General features: G+C 54.4%; 1 long non-coding RNA gene across 2 annotated transcripts; it reads left to right on the top strand.

Annotated features, from left to right (window-relative positions):
* Positions 1-4,119: 4,119 nt before the first annotated feature.
* LOC135185500 (uncharacterized) lies at positions 4,120-9,431 on the top strand. 2 transcript variants are annotated; one of them, XR_010306510.1, is made up of 4 exons: positions 4,120-4,340; positions 5,679-5,839; positions 6,313-6,456; positions 9,256-9,431. It is a non-coding gene; the product is annotated as an uncharacterized LOC135185500 (long non-coding RNA). The 2 variants fall into 2 exon arrangements; XR_010306511.1 differs by lacking the exon at positions 9,256-9,431 and adding an exon at positions 9,013-9,236.
* The last annotated feature ends 9,637 nt before the right edge of the window (positions 9,432-19,068 follow it).

Consider the following 19,068-nt stretch of genomic DNA (forward strand, 5'->3'; position numbering starts at 1 on the left):
AGCCCAAAGGAATCCCCTTCTGTCTGTTTTCCTCCTGTGGTCTCACCAGCTCGTTCCTGAAGGCTCAGGGTCAAGAACACCCCAAAACCATCCTGTTCCCATCCCATCCACTACCTCTTGAGCTCCTTACAGTAGGGTCAGGCTCAAAATAGTGCTCCCAAAGCAGGACTCCCACTGCAGCAGGATTCATCCCCGCTCTGTCATCACTCCTTCCCAGGATTATTTATATCTGACATATATTGTCCCCAGCAGGAGAGTGGCAGGAGGAGAACATCTCGGTGTGGGGGACATTGTCCTCTGTGGGGAGCTGTAGTCGTGTGACTCGGGGCTGGAACATCTCCGGGCCAGCTCTTGGATCCTTGAGCCCACCTGGGATTGATGCCTTAGAGGAAAAGCCTCTCATCTTGCCAGGCTTCCCAGTGCCCCACATCCCAGCTTAACGGCGGCTTTGGGGGCTGCCAGCAAGCCGAAGGGTCCCTGCGGAGCTAGCAGCGCTGGGCTGGCCCCACCGTGCGCCTGCCGTCTGGGGGCTGCTGCCGGGATTTGGAGGCAGCGCTGCCTCTCAGCGCCGGGGGTCCCTCGGTGCTGCTCCGCGGGGCAGCGCAGGAGACGGAGCTGCCGCAGCGGCCAGGGAGGGCTCCGGTGGGGCAGCGTTTCCCAGCTAGCGATGGCTTCCCTTTGACTCCTGTGCGCTGGAGCTTGGAGAGGAGGCTGCCTGCTGCAAATTAAACATACTCAACAGGAGGAAAGGAATAAATATTTAAGCGGCGAGGAGCCCATTTAGCCTCTCACAAACATCTATATCCCGGAGCAGTTTTCTCGGCGAGCAATTTGCGTTTCATTAGGAGGCGAGTGGACATGTGCTAGCAAAATCCATCCTTTGTTTACACCTCCGGTGACCCAGGCGCCGAGCAGCCCTTCCCATCGCTTTTTACAGCAGCCTCCCAGCAAATCAGCCTGCTGCATGGCCCATTAAAGCCTGTAATCAGCCACCTCGGTGACTCGCAGCCCCACGAAACGCAAACAAACCCTGGCCAGGCGTTGCGAGGACCCAGCGCCAGGCTTTCGGAAGCGACTCCTGCCTGTCGGTGGCGGCTGATGCCGTGGAGGTCCCAGCAGCGCCTCCGTGCCCCCTGGGTGCTGCCTTCTGGCTGCATGCGAGGATGAACCATAGAATCGTTTCAGCTGGAAAACGCCTCTAAGCCCCAAGAGCTTGCCAAGCAAGGCGAGAGGACACATCCTCTGTGCTAGGACCAGGTATGGAAGGGTGGACAGGCTTCTTCCCTGGGAGCAAACCTCGTGGCGTGGGGCTTGGGCATGTCCCACTGATGCCAACCGGTAGGGATGGAGGTGGGGCAGAAGCAGGCTGCATCTCACAGGGGTTTGGACCTGCCCTTCTGCCGGTTCCCAGCTCCCAAGAGGAGAGAGACAGAGAGGCTGGGGCTGGCAGAAACAGTACCCAGCCCAAATCCTGTCACTGTGAAGGAAGAAGGAACAACTCTGTTGGTCCCCAGCCACTCTAGGGGCAAAATAGGAGCTAAAGCTTGTTGGGCTTCTGCAGTGAGAGCTAGAAGGAGCAGCGTGGCTGGTGTGACTGGGCTTGCCCCCAGCCCACCACCACCTCCACCCTGGGAGGTAAACAAGTAAAAGCCAGCTCAGGCCCACGCTTTATGCCCTGATGCTTCTCTCTGCCCAAATGACACTCTAAATGGCACACAGTGCAATGCCAGGAGCTTTAACAAGGCAGCTGCCAGGTTCTGCACTGCGGCCACAACAACCCCAAGCAGTGCTACAGGCTGGGGACAGAGTGGCAGAGAGCAGCCAGGCAGAGAGGGACCTGGGGGTACTGGTCAAAAGCCAACTGAACACGAGCCAGCAGTGTGCCCAGATGGCCAAGAGAGCCAATGGCATCTTGGGCTGGCTCAGGAGCAGTGTGGGCAGCAGGACAAGGGAAGTTATTCTGTGCCTGGACTCAGCACTGCTCAGGCCACAGTTTGAGTGCTGTGTCCAGTTCTGGGCTGCTCCAGTCAAGAGAGATGTTGCAGTACTGAAAGGTGTCCACAGGAGGGCGCCAAAGCTGGGGAGGGGCCTGGAGCACAGCCCTGTGAGGAGAGGCTGAGGGAGCTGGGGGGGTGCAGCCTGCAGCAGAGGAGCCTCAGGGTAGAGCTCATTGCTGCCTGCAGCTGCCTGCAGGGAGGCTGTAGCCAGGTGGGGTTGGGCTCTGCTGCCAGGCAGGCAGCAACAGAACAAGGGGACACAGTCTCAAGCTGTGCCAGGGGAGGTCTAGGCTGGCTGTTAGGAGGAAGTTGTTGTCAGAGAGAGTGATTGGCATTGCAATGGGCTGCCCAGGGAGGTGATGGAGTGGCCGTGCCTGGAGGTGTTTAAAAGGAGAATGGATGAGGCACTTAGTGCCATGGTTTAGTTAATTAGAAGGTGTTAAGGTGTTAGGTGCTAGGCTGTACTCGATGATCCTAGAGGTCCTTCCCAACCTGGCTGACTCTGTGCTGGTGTCATGGGATGCTGCCATCCGTGGGCTGCCCACGTGCAGCTGCAGCCCCGAGGAGGGCACGGCTGGCTCTCAGCAGCCCTCCACGCTGAAGGATTAACAGCAGCAATCTTGTTGCCAGCCAGCCTCCAGATGATACAACATAATAAGACATATAACAGCCTCCTGGAAAAAAAGAAGAAGAAGAAGAAGAAGAAAGAAGGAAGTTATAGTTCCCACAGCAACCGTAACTCAGCCCATATTGCACACATAGATATATATTAAGGCATAAATTTAACAACATATATTTTCATGCAAAATACCAGCAATGCACAGGGGGGCAAATAACAGTGGTTGAGGGATCCATAACGTTTGGTTCTTCCTGCTTCCCTCTGCTCGAGTCGCAGCAGCAGCAGCAGCAGCAGCACAGTCACGGAGCCTCCTCCTCCCTTTTGGCACAGGGATGTGAACCAGGACCTGTCTGCACGCACAGACACCCCCACCCGTGCAGCCCCAGGCGTGGTGGGATGGATGGAAACACGGTGTAGGGTGACAGCACATCTTCCTGGGCACCAAGAAAGGTGCCTGGATGCAGCCGGGATGCCTCCTGTTGCCCATCAGGCTGAGTGCAGGTTTGTGAGGCTCTGCAGCTCCCTCCCGGGACGGCAACCTCGGGGATATGTTTCTGCATTCCATAGTATGAAATGGCTCACACCTGTGTTGTCCCAGCTCATTTTGCACCCTGGCAGCAAAGGCTGAGTGGTGCTTTCCCCACCGGTGCCAGGCAGGTTGCTCCTGACAGCTTGCTGGGGATAAGCTCAGCTGCAGGCACCAAAAGCAATGCCTGGGCAAGCACCCAGCAGGGTCACTGCACCGCCGGGGCCCTAGCAAATGGATGTTCCCAGCATCGCAGAGCTGCCTAGATTGGGACAGACCTTTAAGATCATCAAGGCCAATCATTAGCCTAACACTGACAAGCCTTTGACTAAACCATGCCCCTCAGTGTTACATCTATACCACTCACATCCCTCCAGGGATGGGGACTCCACCACCTCCCTGGGCAGCCTGTTCTAGTGCCTGAGAACCCTTTCCAGGAAGAAATTCTTCCTAACATCCAACCTGAACCTCCCCTGGGGCATCTTGAGGCCGTATCTTCTTCTTCTGTCCCTTGTCACTTGGTCCAACAGACTAACCCCACCTCTCTACAACCTCCTTTCCAGGTAGTTGTAGAGTGAGATCTCTACAGCTTCCTACTCTGGTCTCCTGCAGCCAGCTGGATGCATCCTGTCCAGATCGCTGCTGCTTTCCCTCCCAGACACCTGAATCCCAGCCTGGGGGAGTTGGGGGGGAAATTAACAATAATTAACTGATGCATGCCACAAAAGTGCTCAAGAAGCTCAGAGCAGCAGGGGCCTGGTGTGGCACAGCTGCACTCAGGGCTTCTGCTGCTGGGGAGGGTGGGTGTGAAGGGCAGGAGGTGCTGTGGATTGTGAGTGTGAAGGACAGGGGTGTTGTAGGGGTGGGTGCAAAGGACAGGTGGGTGCTGTGGGGGCGGGTGTGAAGGGCAGGTGGGGGCTGTGGGGGTGGGTATAAGGGCAGGGGTGCTGTGGATGTGAGTGTGAAGGGCAGGGGGGTGCTAATGAGGTGGGAGTAGCTTCCCTTGGGACCCTCCCTCTTTAGCCTGGCAGATACATGTGAGTAGCGCCCCTTGCAGAGGGCTCTCTCCTGTCCCTTGCTAGCCCTGTTCCGTGGCCATGGTTTCCAGGCTCATTCTTTGCTCCGCTCCATCACTGGGACCTGTGCCCCCTGGGCTGTGGCTGGTGCTGTCGCTGGGCTGTATGCTCATCTCCTGCAGGTACCGTGGGTCTGTGCCTCGTTGGTGGGGGGGAGTCAGCTACTCTGGAGGGGTGCCCCTGAAGCAGGGTGCTGCCTCCTGTCTCTGCTTATAGCCTGTTACGTCTGAACTCTGCCGCCTGGTTTTCCATCATCTCCATGCCGAGCTGGGGCTGCAGTTACGGCTGGCGCTGCCCGAGTGTCTGTGGCACAAGCACCTACATTTGCACTTAAATTCGCTTGCCTAATTGCCTCGACCCCTACCAGCCTACCTTCTGGGGCGGGCTGGTCTGCGCTAGGCTGCATGGCTGTGCTGCCACATCCCCACTCCGGAGCTCCAGCTGGGACCTCCCCAGCTCTGAGCCTTGCCTTGCCCGAATTGAAACTACGTCTGTGTGGCTCTTTCTCTGCTCACACAGTCACAGCCATGCGTGCACGGCGTTTGCAAAGCAATCCCAGCTCATCTCTCCATCTAGCCAGAGCTTTAGGGTGCCCTTTCAGCAGGGATTTGGAGAGTTTGCTGCAGTTATTTCCTAAGGATGCATTACCTGGAGCTTGGGATGAATAATGCAGAGCCTTGTTCAGCAAGTTACTCACAGCTGCCCAACCTTAAACCATCCCAGTTCAACCGAGCTGCTTCTGTGCTTAAAGTTAGGCACAGCTTAAGTGCTTCGGTAAATCAGGGGCTGAGAGCCTGCCCTGGCACTCCCCATCAGGGCTGCTGATATAAAGAGCCAGCAGTATCGACCCGCAGCTGCCTCTGCCTTGGCCGGTGCTGCATCCTGCAAGACAGACATGGATGGTCGTGGCAGCCTAACCAAAATGTCTGTGTGGCTCTGCTGCAGGGGTCCTGGGTGGGCAGGCTGGCACAGCCCCCTCCCAGCACACGTGGGGTGAGCCCCAAGCTGCCAAGGCTGCTGGCTGCATGCAGGTGTGTTTTGCAATTCATCATCTTCTTGGAGGTGATGGGTCTGTGGAATGGCCTTCCAGGAGCAGCTGAGTGAACCTAGGGCTTTGCTGCTGCTGCTGCCTGGGAAGGGGTGGAAAGCCTTGAGCACAGATGCTTGAGGTGACACTGCTGTCTGTCCAGGGGCTAGGAGCTGGCTGTCACACACAGGCTCACAGGATGTTAGGGGTTGGAAGGGACCCAAGGAGATCACCGAGGCCAACCCCTCCTGCCAGAGCAGGACAATGCTATCTAACACAGATCACACAGAACACATCCAGACAGGCCTGGAAAGGCTCCAGAGCAGGAGACTCCACAACCTCTCTGGGCAGCCTGTGCCAGTGCTCTTTGATCCTTACAGTAAAGACGTTCCCCCTGGTGTTGAGGCAGAACCTCTCTTGCTGCAATTTACAGGGAGATGTTTCTGTGACATGCACTGCTGCTCCTGGAGGAGGACAGGGCTCTTCAGGAAGGGTTTTGGTGCCAGAGCTGGGCAGACAGTCTGCAGAGCCCTGTGGCAAAGCTTGCTGGAGCTCTGCTCGTTGTTGAACCCCAAGGCAAGGGTGTCCTGGCAGGTGAGTCCCCACTGAGCACCACGAGTGCTGGAAAACTGGATGGCTGGGCTCACCCCAGCATGTGTGGAGCCATCCCAGCTGCTCTAGTTGGTTGGACAGGGCTGGCTGATAGGTTGGACTGGATGATCTTGGAGGTCTCTTCCAACCTGGTTGATTCTATGATTCCTAAAGGCTGAGCTGAGTAAATGGGAAGAGCAATAGCTCTTCCTGGGATGCTCCTGGCTCAGTGCCCTGAGTGGAGCCAGGGCTGCAGCTCTGCCCAAGTCAGTGGGAGTGTGATGTGAAACAATTCAGTCTTGTCAAAAGTGATTTTGGATGCTGTTTTCTTTATCTCTTTTGTTTCCTGTGGGGTGGCAGAGGGATCCCCTGGAGCAGGAGGGACCCATCAGAGCATAAGCACAGAGCAGAGGCAGTGTTTCAGCAGAGATCTAATTAGCAGTTCTAATTAGCCCTGATTTCCTCATCACCTGCAGGTCTCAGCTACTGCTCAGGCTGCATTGCAGAGCTATAACATCAAGGGGTACACATGGGCGAGGGACCCCTCACAGTGAAATCACCTTGGGAGTGCACAGCCCTCGTCACCTCTCCATCTCCACGTCCCAGCTGCACGGGCACAGGTGAGTGCAGGGGAGAGGGCAGCAAGGGCAAGGAGTGTGAATTAAACCCTTCTCTGACCTCTGCTGTGCTCTGGCTGGCAGGGAGCTGCTCCGAGGGGAATAGAGAGTCATGGTAGAGTAGGAAAATGAGGGCATGGGGTAGAGGGGCAATAAGGCGTAAAATCACAGCTAGGCAAAAGAGGATGGAAAATGCTCCCAAGCTGTGAGTTCTGCTCTGCTTTGTTCTTCCCTGAGCAGCCCTGGGAAGCTATGCTCCCAGGTCACAGCCAGCCTGTCCTTGCTGGCACAGCTTGTTCTGCACAAGAAACAGAACCACAGGCACGTCTGGATCGCAGACCTCTCGGGAAGCGGCTGGGACAAGCTGCATCCTGGCTGGGATGCCCTCTGGGCAATGCAGAGCAGGAGAGGGCAAAGCCAAGCTTAGAGCATTTAAACTCGTGGTTAGCCTGGTGAAGAGGGAGTTGCAGGCACGGTGCAAAGTGAAGGGAGAGTCTGTGTCCCTCGGAGAGGCAGGTGGGCTGTGGCCACGGCACCGGGAGCCTGCAGGCAAGAATCCCTATCCCCACCGAGCTCCCATCCCTGCTTTCTGGAGAGGCCTCTGCTTGCCGTGACTGCTTGGACAAATTCTTGTGAGCAAGCCAGCAGCTCTCCTCTTGTCTCTTGTAATTACTGTCCCAGGGTTCTCCTTGAGAGAGACCATCTGCTACTCCTCCATCACCAGTCATCTCCCCATCTCCCTGGCGTGGCCCTTTCCCTGGAGAACGTGGCTAATTGTGCTGATGGTGCATCTCCCGAGCTCCCGCGCTGCTCGTTAGGCTCAATCACATCAAGGGCTGCTTCTCCAGCAGCTGAGGCACCAGCCATGTGCTCAGAGAGCTCCCCTGACTGCCCCCAGCCTTGGACAGGACACCAGCCAGGCTGCTGCTCCTTTGCTATGTGCAGTCAGAGCTGGTGACTCCACAAACTCTTCTCCCTGTCTCTCTAAACCACGCATGGTTGGCAAACAGATCAAAGCTGAGGCTGTAGGGAACCTTTCTGGAAGAGCTTTTTTGGAAGTCAGCTGGGGCTGGGATGTCCCCAGGGAGACAAGGGGGCAAGGTTAGAATCACAGAACTTTAGAGGATGGAAGGGACCTCCAGAGATTGAGTCCAACCTCCCTGCCAAAGCAGGATCACTCAGGGTAGTTCCCACAGGAATGCATCCAGGTGGGTTTGAATGTCCCTAGAGAAGGAGACTCCACAACCTCTCTGGGCAGGCTGCTCCAGAGCTCTGTCACCCTCAGTGTAAAGAAGTTTCTCCTCGTGCTGAGGTGAAACCAGTTCCAGTTTGTAGCCATTGCTCCTTGTCTTATTGCTGCTGACCAGCGAAAAGAGCTTGGCCCCAGCCACTGAGCCTCACCTCTCAGGTATTTGTACACATTGATCAGATCTCCTTTCAGTCTTCTCTTCTCCAGACTAAACAGCCCCAGGGCTCTCAGTCTCCCTTCATAGGGGACATGCTCAATTCCCCCAATCATCCCTGTGGTGTAGAATCCTAGAAAGGTAGGGGTTGGAAGGGACCCCTGAAGGTCCTCAAGTGGTGTAGAATCCTAGAAAGGTAGGGGTTGGAAGGGACCCCTGAAGACCCTCAAGTGGTGTAGAATCCTAGAATGGTAGGGGTTGGAAGGGACTCCTGAAGGTCCTCAAGTGGTGTAGAATCCTAGAATGGTAGGGGTTGGAAGGGACCCCTGAAGACCCTCAAGTGGTGTAGAATCCTGGAATGGTAGGGGTTGGAAGGGACCCCTGAAGGTCCTCAAGTGGTGTAGAATCCTAGAATGGTAGGGGTTGGAAGGGACCCCTGAAGACCCTCAAGTGGTGTAGAATCCTGGAATGGTAGGGGTTGGAAGGGACCCCTGAAGGTCCTCAAGTGGTGTAGAATCCTAGAATGGTAGGGGTTGGAAGGGACCCCTGAAGGTCCTCAAGTGGTGTAGAATCCTAGAATGGTAGGGGTTGGAAGGGACCCCTGAAGGTCCTCAAGTGGTGTAGAATCCTAGAATGGTAGGGGTTGGAAGGGACCCCTGAAGACCCTCAAGTGGTGTAGAATCCTAGAATGGTAGGGGTTGGAAGGGACCCCTGAAGACCCTCAAGTGGTGTAGAATCCTGGAATGGTAGGGGTTGGAAGGGACCCCTGAAGGTCCTCAAGTGGTGTAGAATCCTAGAATGGTAGGGGTTGGAAGGGACCCCTGAAGACCCTCAAGTCCAACTCTCCTGCCAAAGCAGGACCACTTAGAGCGGCTCACACAGGAACACATCCACCTGGGTGCGGTATGGGGGCCAGCCCAGCACGGAGAGGCTGGGAGCACTGGGATGACACTGCACGCTGTTTAGGGGTGAAACAGCTGAAACAAGCAGTTTGGGGATTAGAAACAAGATGCATTTCAGAGAGCTCTGGGGCTCCCAGGAGCAGCAGGGCCAGGCTTCGAGTCGCTGCACCGGCAGCGGTGCGGGCGGGAAGCGGCACAGTGCGCGGCTGCACCGCGGCGCCCGCTGCTATTAGTCTCTTGCTTTTAATCAACAGCAAATGAGTCTCTGGAGGCCTGTTCTCGCACTGCAGGATGGCAGAAAACTTTCATTGAAGTCAATAGAAGTTACTCGTACCCTTAGGCAGAAGGCTGTGGTCCCAGGAAGCTGCTAGGGAGCTGTGATTTATGCTGTGTGTCGCAGGCTCGACCAAAGCCAGCGCCTGCCTCTTGGTATAATTCAAAACTAAATGCACATTTATGTTTAAAAAGCCCTCAGTAAAACCATCACTTTTTATTAGGGGAGGGTGTGCAATAAATTTTTACATGGAAGCTTCCAGCAGCTGCAGATGAAAAGCATCTTCAGGAAAAAAAATAATAAGAAGAAATCACTGCCATGGAGATAAGGCTTTCAGGTGGCTCGTTTGTGTTTTTAAGGGATCTCATTAGGGCATTAAATGATCTGGAAAGTGTCAAACATCTCTTTCTATTTTATTTTTTTTTGGTCAGTGGCTTTAGTGCTGCCCAAGCTGGGAGCCAGCACACGCTGAGCCCATTGCAGCTTGCGCTGCTCCTCAGCCCCGTTCCCAGCCTGACCTCAGAGCTAGGCGTGCTCATTGTTTATTCATGCTGGTAAAGGTCCTCCTAAAAGCCCCTATAAACTCGATTTTCTGTCTGTTAATCAAAGTTATTGCCCACAAAAACACACGAGCACCTCCTCCAGAATTCATCCCACAGCTTTAGCTGCATGTTTATGTCCCTGTGCCTGCGGAACATAGAGCCAGGTGCCTCCTTAGTCTCCTCTGCCTGGCTTGCTGTGGCTCTGCACTGGCGTGGAAGTGGTCCTGGGTGACATGACCACCACATGCCCACCCCTGGGCAGGCAGCCTCCAAGCTGGGAAACGCAGCTCCTGCCTTTTGCTCCTGCGTTCCCCCCTCTCCCCAGCCCTGCTGTCCTCGCTTCATTCGCTCTCATCCAAGAGCTCATTCGGCTTTCCCTTGGTGAAAGCGTCTGCTTGCCCATCTGCGAGGCTTGCAGAAGGGCTTCCTGGGCTCCGAGCAGCCCTTCTGCTCCAGCTTCTCCCAAATCCCATGCCAGGGCTTTGGATGGTGATGGCAGGCTGCAAATGGGCAGCTTTTAAAGACAACCAGGCACAGAACATTAGAAATTCTTGAGCTCTTCCGAGGGCAGAAATGAAACCACACTTGAAGTCCCAGAAGGATTTCAAGGCAGAATTTCAGCTTTAAAGCTGCTGGAGAGTTGGCAAGGAGGGTTTAAGCTTTTACAAGCTCCAAGGCTCAGTTTATGAAGGAAGAAATAAAACAGGCAGGACAGCAAGAGCTGAGCAATTTTGCAGACACTTATCCCCTTTGTAGCAGTTTCAAGGACGTGTGGCACCACCTGGACCTGAGCAGCTCAGGTTAGCAGCTCTGCAGAGGAACTGGGGTACCTCCTGTAGCAGAATGATGCACTGAGGGGACACACCTGCAGCAGGGACAGCTTTGCAATGAGCCCCTAAAAGCTCCAGCTCAGCCCAGTCTGCAGTGTGCACTTATAGAATCATAGAATCAGCCAGGTTGGAAGAGACCAATGGTGTGGTCAGCAGGAGCAGGGAGGTCATTCTGCCCCTGTACTCTGCACTGGTTAGACCACACCTTGAGTGCTGTGTTCAGTTCTGGGCCCCCCAGTTTAGGAGGGACATTGAGATGCTTGAGCGTGTCCAGAGAAGGGCAACGAGGCTGGGGAGAGGCCTTGAGCACAGCCCTACGAGGAGAGGCTGAGGGAGCTGGGATTGGTTAGCCTGGAGAAGAGGAGGCTCAGGGGTGACCTTATTGCTGTCTGCAACTACCTGAGGGGAGGTTGTGGCCAGGAGGAGGTTGCTCTCTTCTCTCAGGTGGCCAGCACCAGAACGAGAGGACACAGCCTCAGGCTGTGCCAGGGGAGATTTAGGCTGGAGGTGAGGAGAAAGTTCTTCCCTGAGAGAGTCATTGGACACTGGAATGGGCTGCCCGGGGAGGTGGTGGAGTCGCCGTCCCTGGAGCTGTTCAAGGCAGGACTGGACGTGGCACTTGGTGCCATGGTCTGGCCTTGAGCTCTGTGGTAAAGGGTTGGACTTGATGAGCTGTGAGGTCCCTTCCAACCCTGATAATACTGTGTGATACTGTGTGACCTCCAAGATCATCCAGTCCAACCTAGCACCCAGCCCTATCCAGTCAACCAGCCCATGGCACTAAGTGCCTCATCCAGGCTTTTCTTGAACACCTGCAGGGATGGTGCCTCCACCACCTCCCTGGGCAGCCCATTCCAATGGCAAATCACTCCCTCTGTGAAGAACTTCCTCCTAACATCCAGTTACTGCTCCAGAAGCCCAGGGTAAGACCCAGCCTGACTGAGGCAGGGGAAGTGCAGGGAGGGAGCCAGGCTGCAAACATCTGTGAGATCTCTGTTATCCTCCGTCTCCTGGTTCCAACAGGATGTGGTTGATTCCCATGAGGGCTTCCAGTCCATCATTCTATAAGAAGATTTGCTTTCACAAATGAGCAGCTCTTACAAGCACCTGTAGATAACCTGAGTCCTCCAAACACAGCCAAGATTGGGTGTGGGACAAAGGCAGGTGTACACCTGCTTTGTTGGTACACACCTGTAAGGAGGGGGATAATTAATTGGTGCAAGATGATATTTCCCCAAATGAATATTGTTAATGCTGATATTCAGAACTCTGAATATCAAACTTTGCACAGACAATACCTAGATCAAGAAATAACTTGCAAACAGCCTCTGCTCATAGGCTGATTGTGCTGCAGTGATGCTCCAGAAGAGGGGATTTGGGAACAGCCAAGCAGCAAACCCAGCCGTGCTCAGCTTGCCTCCAGCACATCATTTGGGTCCCTGCCCTGCATTGGTAATGGGGGGAGGAGAAGCATTGCTGTCTCATTAGCTGCTCAAGTGCTGGCATCATCTACCAAGGGCAAGATTATTTCATACATGGCCTGGATCCTATATTTTTCCCCCTGGCTTTTGCCCCTAGGCTCTGTGACACTTGGCTGGGCCACCAGCAGCGCAGCTTTGGCAACTTCTGCCCTCTAGACGTGCTGCTGTGCTGCCCAGTGCAAATGCAAAGCTCCCTGAAGCAGCATTTGAAAAGGGGGATAAGGCTGGGAAAGGGAAACTCAGCTAAGGGAGGTGAAAGTCAAAACCTCCAGAGAAGCTTTTAATTGACAAGCAGCTCTGCAGGGAAATGCAAAGGCGAGTCGCTTGCTTGGCACTTGTGCAGATGGTGAGAGGAAGGAGAGGGGAAAAGCTAGCTGGGGTGAGCAGGAGCTTCCCAGAAGTAGGCCAGGGACAGGGGGAAGGAGGGAAGGCAGAAAGCACCACTGTGTGTTGGCTGCCAGCTCCCAGGGTTGGCCCTGGGATCCCACACCACCGTCTCCCCAGGCAGCACCCTCAGCCTGGGGTGCAGTGAGGCTCCTCGGAGTCACTCAGCTCAGCCAGAACAGAGAAGCTCCATTTGCTGGGCTGAGTGTCTGTGACTTCACAGAATCACTGAGGCTGGAAAAGACCTCTAAGGTCATCGAGTCCAACTGTCAACCCAACACTACCATGGTGACCAAACCATGTCCCAAAGTCCACGTTTCCTCAGCAGCTCCAGGGGTGATGACTGCAACACCTCCCTGGGCAGCCTCTTCCAATGCCTGATTGCTCTTGCAGGAAGTAAACTGTTCCTAATATCCAACCTAAACCTTCCCTGGTGCAATTCCAAGCCCTTTCCTCTCATCCTATCTCTTGTTACTGGGGAGAGGAGACCAACCTTCACCTGGCTCCAACCTCCTTTCAGGGAGTTGTTAAGAGCCAGAAGGTTTCCCCTCAGCTTGCTTTTCTCCAGGCTAAACCCCCCCAGTTCCTTCAGCTGCTCCTCACAAGCCTGTTCTCCAGACCTTCCACAAGCTTCATTGCCCTCCTCTGGACCTGCTTCAGTCCCTCAATGTCCTTCTTGGAGTGGGGAGCTCAAACCTGAACCTGGCATTCAACATGTGGCCTCACTGGTGCTGAGTACAGGGGGACAATTCCTTCCCATGGACTTCCCAGGCTCTGGAGAAGTTTGCCTATCACACTCAAACTATGAAAGAATCCAGTCTCATACACTTTCCTATTGCTCCTGCCAAGGGGCACTGCTGTGGCAGCATCAGCCAGTTTGCCATGCCTACCTGGATGCCAGCCTGGCAGCAGAAACCCAGGGGAGCAGGACTGCTGCTGCAGCCCCTGCAGTCCTTCTCTCCCTTATTTCCATTTGACCTTCATTCCTCTCCTCTCTCCACTCTTTCCTCTGTTACACTTCTAGCTGTAATTTTTTGGTTGTCCCCATTTTGCCCTTGGTTGTTTGCCCCAAGTGAGGAAACACCATGGTGTTTTACACATGAATCCCTTCCACATCTCTGCAGCTTATGACCTGCAGGAGCAATTAAAGGAAGATCTGAATCCCCCCTCTACATCCTTAGAGAAACCACCCCCCCAAAGCTCCTTCCTTTTGCAAGCAGGGTGGGAACAAGTCAGAGCATTCAGTATTTTGCCATTGCTGGATTTTGGTCAGGTTTGATTTTTGCTTGTGAGGTTTCAGGGCTAATAACTCCTGGTGGGCTCTCAGCCTTCACACTCTGACATCCCAGATTCCTGATTACTGCTCCCAGGAGATGCTGCCCTATGCAGGAGATGAACTCAGAGCTCCCAGGAAGGTCTTTTTCAGGGTGCAGTCAGCAGGGTTGAATTTCTCTGGCTTTGAGTGTGCTGGCACTACCCCAGCTGTGTCCTTGCTCATGCACACAGCACAAAGCCGGCAGGGGCTTGCTGTTGGAGAGCACCTGGAGGACTGCAAGGCTCAGCCCCAGCTTAATCTGTCTTGGGAACACAAATGCTCCCAGAGGAGGGAGTTGTGGCTCTGAAGGTCCTGTAGCTCCCAAGTTTCACCTAGGTTTCATCTCATGGATGAGGGGGGAAATGTCAGCTGCCAATCTCTCTAGAAAGATGCTTCTCTGAAGGGCATCTTGCAGTGAGGCTCACAGGATGTCAGGGGTTGGAAGGGACCCAAGGAGATCATCCAGTCCAACCCCCCCTGCCAGAGCAGAACCACACAATCTAGCTCAGGGCACACAGCAACACATCCAGATAGGCCTGGAAAGGCTCCAGAGAAGGAGACTCCACAACCTCTCTGGGCAGCCTGTGCCAGGGCTCTGGGACCCTTCCAGTCAAGAAGTTCCTCCTTGTGTTGAGCTGGAACCTCCTGTGCTGCAGCTTCCATCCATTGCTCCTTGTCCTATCCCAGGGAGCAGTGAGCAGAGCCTGTCCCTCCTCTCCTGACCCCCAGCCCTCAGACGTTTACATTGATTCAATCCCCTCTCAGTCTTCTCTTCTCCAGACTAAGCAGCCCCATGTCCCTCAGCCTCTCCTCACCAGGCAGTGCTCCAGTCCCCTCATCATCCTCCTAGCCCTCCTCTGCACCCTCTCCAGCAGATCCCTGTCCCTCTTAAACTGGGGAGCCCAGAACTGAACACAGTGCTCAAGGTGAGGTGTCATCAGGGCAGGAGTACCTCCCTTGATCTGCTGGAGAGGAGGTGGAGACCTGTGAGCTGCTGAAAAGGACTGGGGTGCTCCTTTTGGCAGCACCCAGGCCTGGGGCTGAGTTTTCATTAATACCCAAGAGAATTGGTCTGCAGGCAGGAGCACGGATGAGAATGGGATGTTTTGCCAGTCTGATCCTGTACTGAGAACCTAGAGATTGGTGGAGGGCTGTGAGGAATAATGCTGAAACCACAGAACTGTGAGGGCAGGCTGGGAGCCAAACCCAACACCAGATCTGTGGCAAGTCACATTTTAAGTCATCTTCTCCCTAAAAGCCTTGCCTGGGTTTCACACTCATTAAATCATAGGATCAGGCAGGCTTGGAAGGGACCACAAGGATCATCTAGTTCCAAACTCCCTGCTATGGGCAGGGACACCCTTCCCTAGATCAGGAGGAGGATCAAAGGAGAAGACTGGGCTGGCTCAGGAGCAGTGTGGCCAGCAGGACAAGGGAGAATATTCTGCCCCTGTACTCAGCACTGGTCAGGCCACACCTTGAGTGCTGTGTCCAGTTCTGGGCTCCTCAATTCAAGAGAGATGTTGAGGTGCTGGAAGGTGTCCAGAGAAGGGCAACAAGGCTGGTGAGGGGCCTGGAACACAAAGCCTAAGAGGAGAGGCTGAGGGAGCTGGGGGTGTTTAGCCTACAGAAGAGGAGGCTCAGGGCAGAGCTCATTGCTGTCTACAACTACCTGCAGGGAGGCTGTAGCCAGGTGGGGTTGGTCTCTTCTCCCAGACAACCAGCAATAGAACAAGGGGACACAGTCTCAGGTTGAGCTAGGGGAGGTTCAGGCTGGATGTTAGGAGGAAGTTTTTGGCAGAGAGAGTGATTGGCATTGGAATGGGCTGCCCAGGGAGGTGGTGGAGTCATCATCCCTGGAGGTGTTCAAGCAAAGCCTGGACGAGGCACTTAGTGTCCAGCCTAGATGACTGGCTAGGGCTGGGTGCTAGGTTGGACTGGATGATCTTGGAGGTCTCTTCCAACCTGGGTGATCCTATGATTCCTATGACTCCTATGACCTCCATGTCTGACCAAACCTAACCGGTCCAGCTCGGTTCTCAGACTCTGGCTCTCTATGAGATGCTGAGGAGCAGCCTGCAGCTGGGGAGCTATTAGCACAAATTATTCAGTGAGTGCCTTGGAACAAGGAGCAGACCTGAGAAACTTCAGCACTTGTTGGCTAATCACGAGGTAGAAAGAAGAGAGAGGATTTGGTGCCTGAATTATTTGTGATGAGTTAATTACAGCAGCAGAGGATGATGGAAGGTAGGAACAGCAGTCAAAATTTTCTGCCTTCTTCCACCTACATCTTTTCTTAGATGCACTCAGAGTGAGTGTGCTGTTCAGCATCAGACCCTCTCCAGGCTTCCAGCCTGAGCAAGTTTTGATTTACTACTCTGTCCAGGAGTACTGTGCCTTACTTTTGGTGAGGGCTTTTTTTTCCCCCTGTAAATCAGGTGGGAAGTGAAAGGCTTTGAGAATCCAAGGCTCTGCTTCTGCAAGGGAGGTGACAGCCCTCCCTAGATGTTCCTCAACGCTTCAAGATAGGGCAGGGCTTTCACCTTGCAAGATTGGCCTAGAAAATGATGTGGTGATACAAACCCAGAAAGCAAATTGCAAAGCTGAGGAGGTGGTGGGAGAGGAAGATGAAGCAGAACGACCATGAGGTGAGACCTCCTGGGGACATGTGGGGCTGGCAGACTGAAGCAGCAACTCCCCTCAGGCTGGTGCTGATTCATCTCCCAGCAGCTGACTCTCAGGTGAGATGTCATCTCACCCTCGTTTTAAGTCATCTTCTCCCTAAAAGCCTTGCCTGGGTTTCACACTCATTAAATCACAGAATCAGTCAGGCTTGGAAGGGACCACAAGGATCATCTAGTTCCAACCCCCCACGGGGGGCCAAGCTCAGCCCCTCAGGACAGGCACTGGGGGGTGGGCAGTGTCTATTCCCAGGTACCTGCAGGATTTACACAGCTCTTATTTCCCATCCCACTGAACCCTGCAGATCTCATGGGGGGAAAGCTGCTTTCCCAGGAGACTTCCCACTGAATCCTGCACATCCCATGGGGGGAGGGGAGGAGAACACCCAGCAAGCTCAGCTTTTGTGTGGGCTTAGCTAAATCCAGAAGCACAGAGGGTATTCCTCGGAGAGGGTGCGTTGCCTGTGCTTGTGCACACACAGCAGCCACCGCTGGAGCAGAGCTGAGAGCCCTGCTGGGATCAGCACACCTCCAATTAATGGCAGTTTGGCAGAAGCCACTGCGTGTCCAAAACTCCGCCCTGTGAGGAACTGAAGCACACTCCCTTCTCTGGACTTGGGGGTGCTGCTGGAGGAGAAGCTCCACAGGAGCCAGCAGTGTGCACTTGCAGCACAGAAAGCCAAGCAGAGCCTGGGCTGCAGCAGCAGCAGTGTGGCCAGCAGGGCCAAGGAGGGGATTCTCTCCCTCTGCTCTGCTCTGCTGAGACCCCACCTGGAGTCCTGCATCCAGCTCTGGAGCCCCTGGGCCAAGAGGGCTGTGGAGATGCTGGAGAGTGTCCAGAGCAGGGCCAGGAGGATGCTCAGAGGCTGCAGCAGCTCTGCTGTGAGCACAGCCTGAAAGGGTTGGGGCTGTGCAGGCTGGAGCAGAGGAGGCTCCCAGGTGACCTTCTTGTGGCCTTCCAGGATCTGAAGGGGGCTACAGAAAAGCTGGGGAGGGACTTTTGAGGCTGTGAGGGAGTGGCAGGAGTGGGGGGAATGGAGCAAAGCTGGAGGTGGGGAGAGTCAGAGTGGACATTCAGGAGGAAGTTGTTGAGCAGGAGAGTGGTGAGAGGCTGGAATGGGTTGCCCAGGGAGGGGGTTGAGGCCCCATGGCTGGAGGTGTTTGAGGCCAGGCTGGCTGAGGCTGTGTGCAGCCTGCTCTAGGGTAGGGTGTCCCTGGGCATGGCAGGGCGGGTGGCACTGGCTGCTCCTTGTGCTCCCTTCCAACCCTGCCTGATTCTCTGATTGTTTTTCACCAGTACCTGCACAGGCTGCTTTGGAGGCTCACAGCATCTGACCCAACCTGCTGCCTGGGAGCAGGTCCCCTGCTATGTGGGGATCTGCTCTGCAGGAACCCAGTAAATATTTAAAGCCACCAGAGTGAGGTTTCCAAAGAGCTTTAGAGAGATTCTATGATATTTGGGGTTGCTTTTTCCCCCCCCTTCTTCCACCCCATACCCCAGGCTCTACCTACACACCCAGGCTGAGCTTTCTGAGGCTCTTTTAATTACAAACCCACGGATTTTGGGGTTGGGTTTCTTTAATCCATTCGGTAATGGATTTCTGATGGGATTTTGGAACTGGAAGGGAGCCACTAGCAGGGAGTCTTCAGGGCACCACTCTGGGCACCTGAAAAAGGCAGAAAAAGACAGAGAAAGGGGCTTGGGGGGGGGGAAGAAAACTTAATGAAAAACTCTCTTTGTGTAAACAATCAATGAAGATCGCAGTCTGCTGTTAAACAACCACCTTGAAATTGCTCTGTCTCGGAGGGCTGAGCGATTGCAGACTACCTCAGCATGAATGATTTATGACATTCATGAACTTGGCAACTGCATCAGTTTTCCTAAACCTGGCAGCCAACACCACCTGCATATTAAGTGAAGATTTATGGTTTAGAAAACTCACCTCATTATGCAGAGGAACATGAATTGTCTTATGTGTGCAGTCTATAACTCCCGGGACAGATGAAAAGGCAGCTCTGACACACAATTTATGTGCTCTAGCTGCTCAAGTTGGTGAGGAGAGGGGGAAAAAAAAAAACCCAGGGAGAATAACTAGGCCTTTGAGTAGGGTGTCTTCAAAGCTGTCCACCTCCCTCTCCCTCCCCCTAGAATGATGCTGTGGCTAAAACTGCCTCCTCTCTGGGAGGAGAAGCGGAGGGGGGAGAGAAAAAGGTTAAAAATAAAGGCTTGCAAAGATTAATGGTGGAGGTCATTTGAATCAATGTGCTAAACGATGTCCTCCCTCCAAAAAAAAACATAGCCACTGGGATAGGAAGCATCTGAGATGCCTCCGTGGAAATAACAGGCTTGATGTTGAGCTCATTGCTCGTATTTTTCCCCACCCTGTCCTCTTCTGATCTTTCTTGCCCAAGGACGTAGGTTCCTGGCTCCAGTGAGCCTTGTTGCATGCGTTAGGTGTGGAGCTCATGTCCCCCACAAAGGACCAAAGCCCAGGGTACAGCTGGTGTCCCTCGTTTGAGGTCGGGAGGGCATTTGAGAGACATGAAAACAGGCAGGGCTGATGGACTGACACACAAGTGACATGATCCGAGGAGAAAACACCCCAGGGCAGAATTTATCCCTGCTCTACCACGTGAGTTTGAGTGAGCTGTGGTTTGTGCTTGTCCCTGTTGCTTAAAAAAGAAACCATGTCCAGAGAGCAGATGCTGGTACAGCTTGGGTAGGTTGTGCTGCTGGGGAGCCCTGGAGCTCTATGGTTACTGCTAGGGGCAGGAGAAATCCCCCTCTAGTGTGCTTAGGACA

This window comes from Pogoniulus pusillus, chromosome 22 (genome assembly GCF_015220805.1).
Source record: "Pogoniulus pusillus isolate bPogPus1 chromosome 22, bPogPus1.pri, whole genome shotgun sequence".
In the NCBI taxonomy this organism is placed as follows: domain Eukaryota; kingdom Metazoa; phylum Chordata; class Aves; order Piciformes; family Lybiidae; genus Pogoniulus; species Pogoniulus pusillus.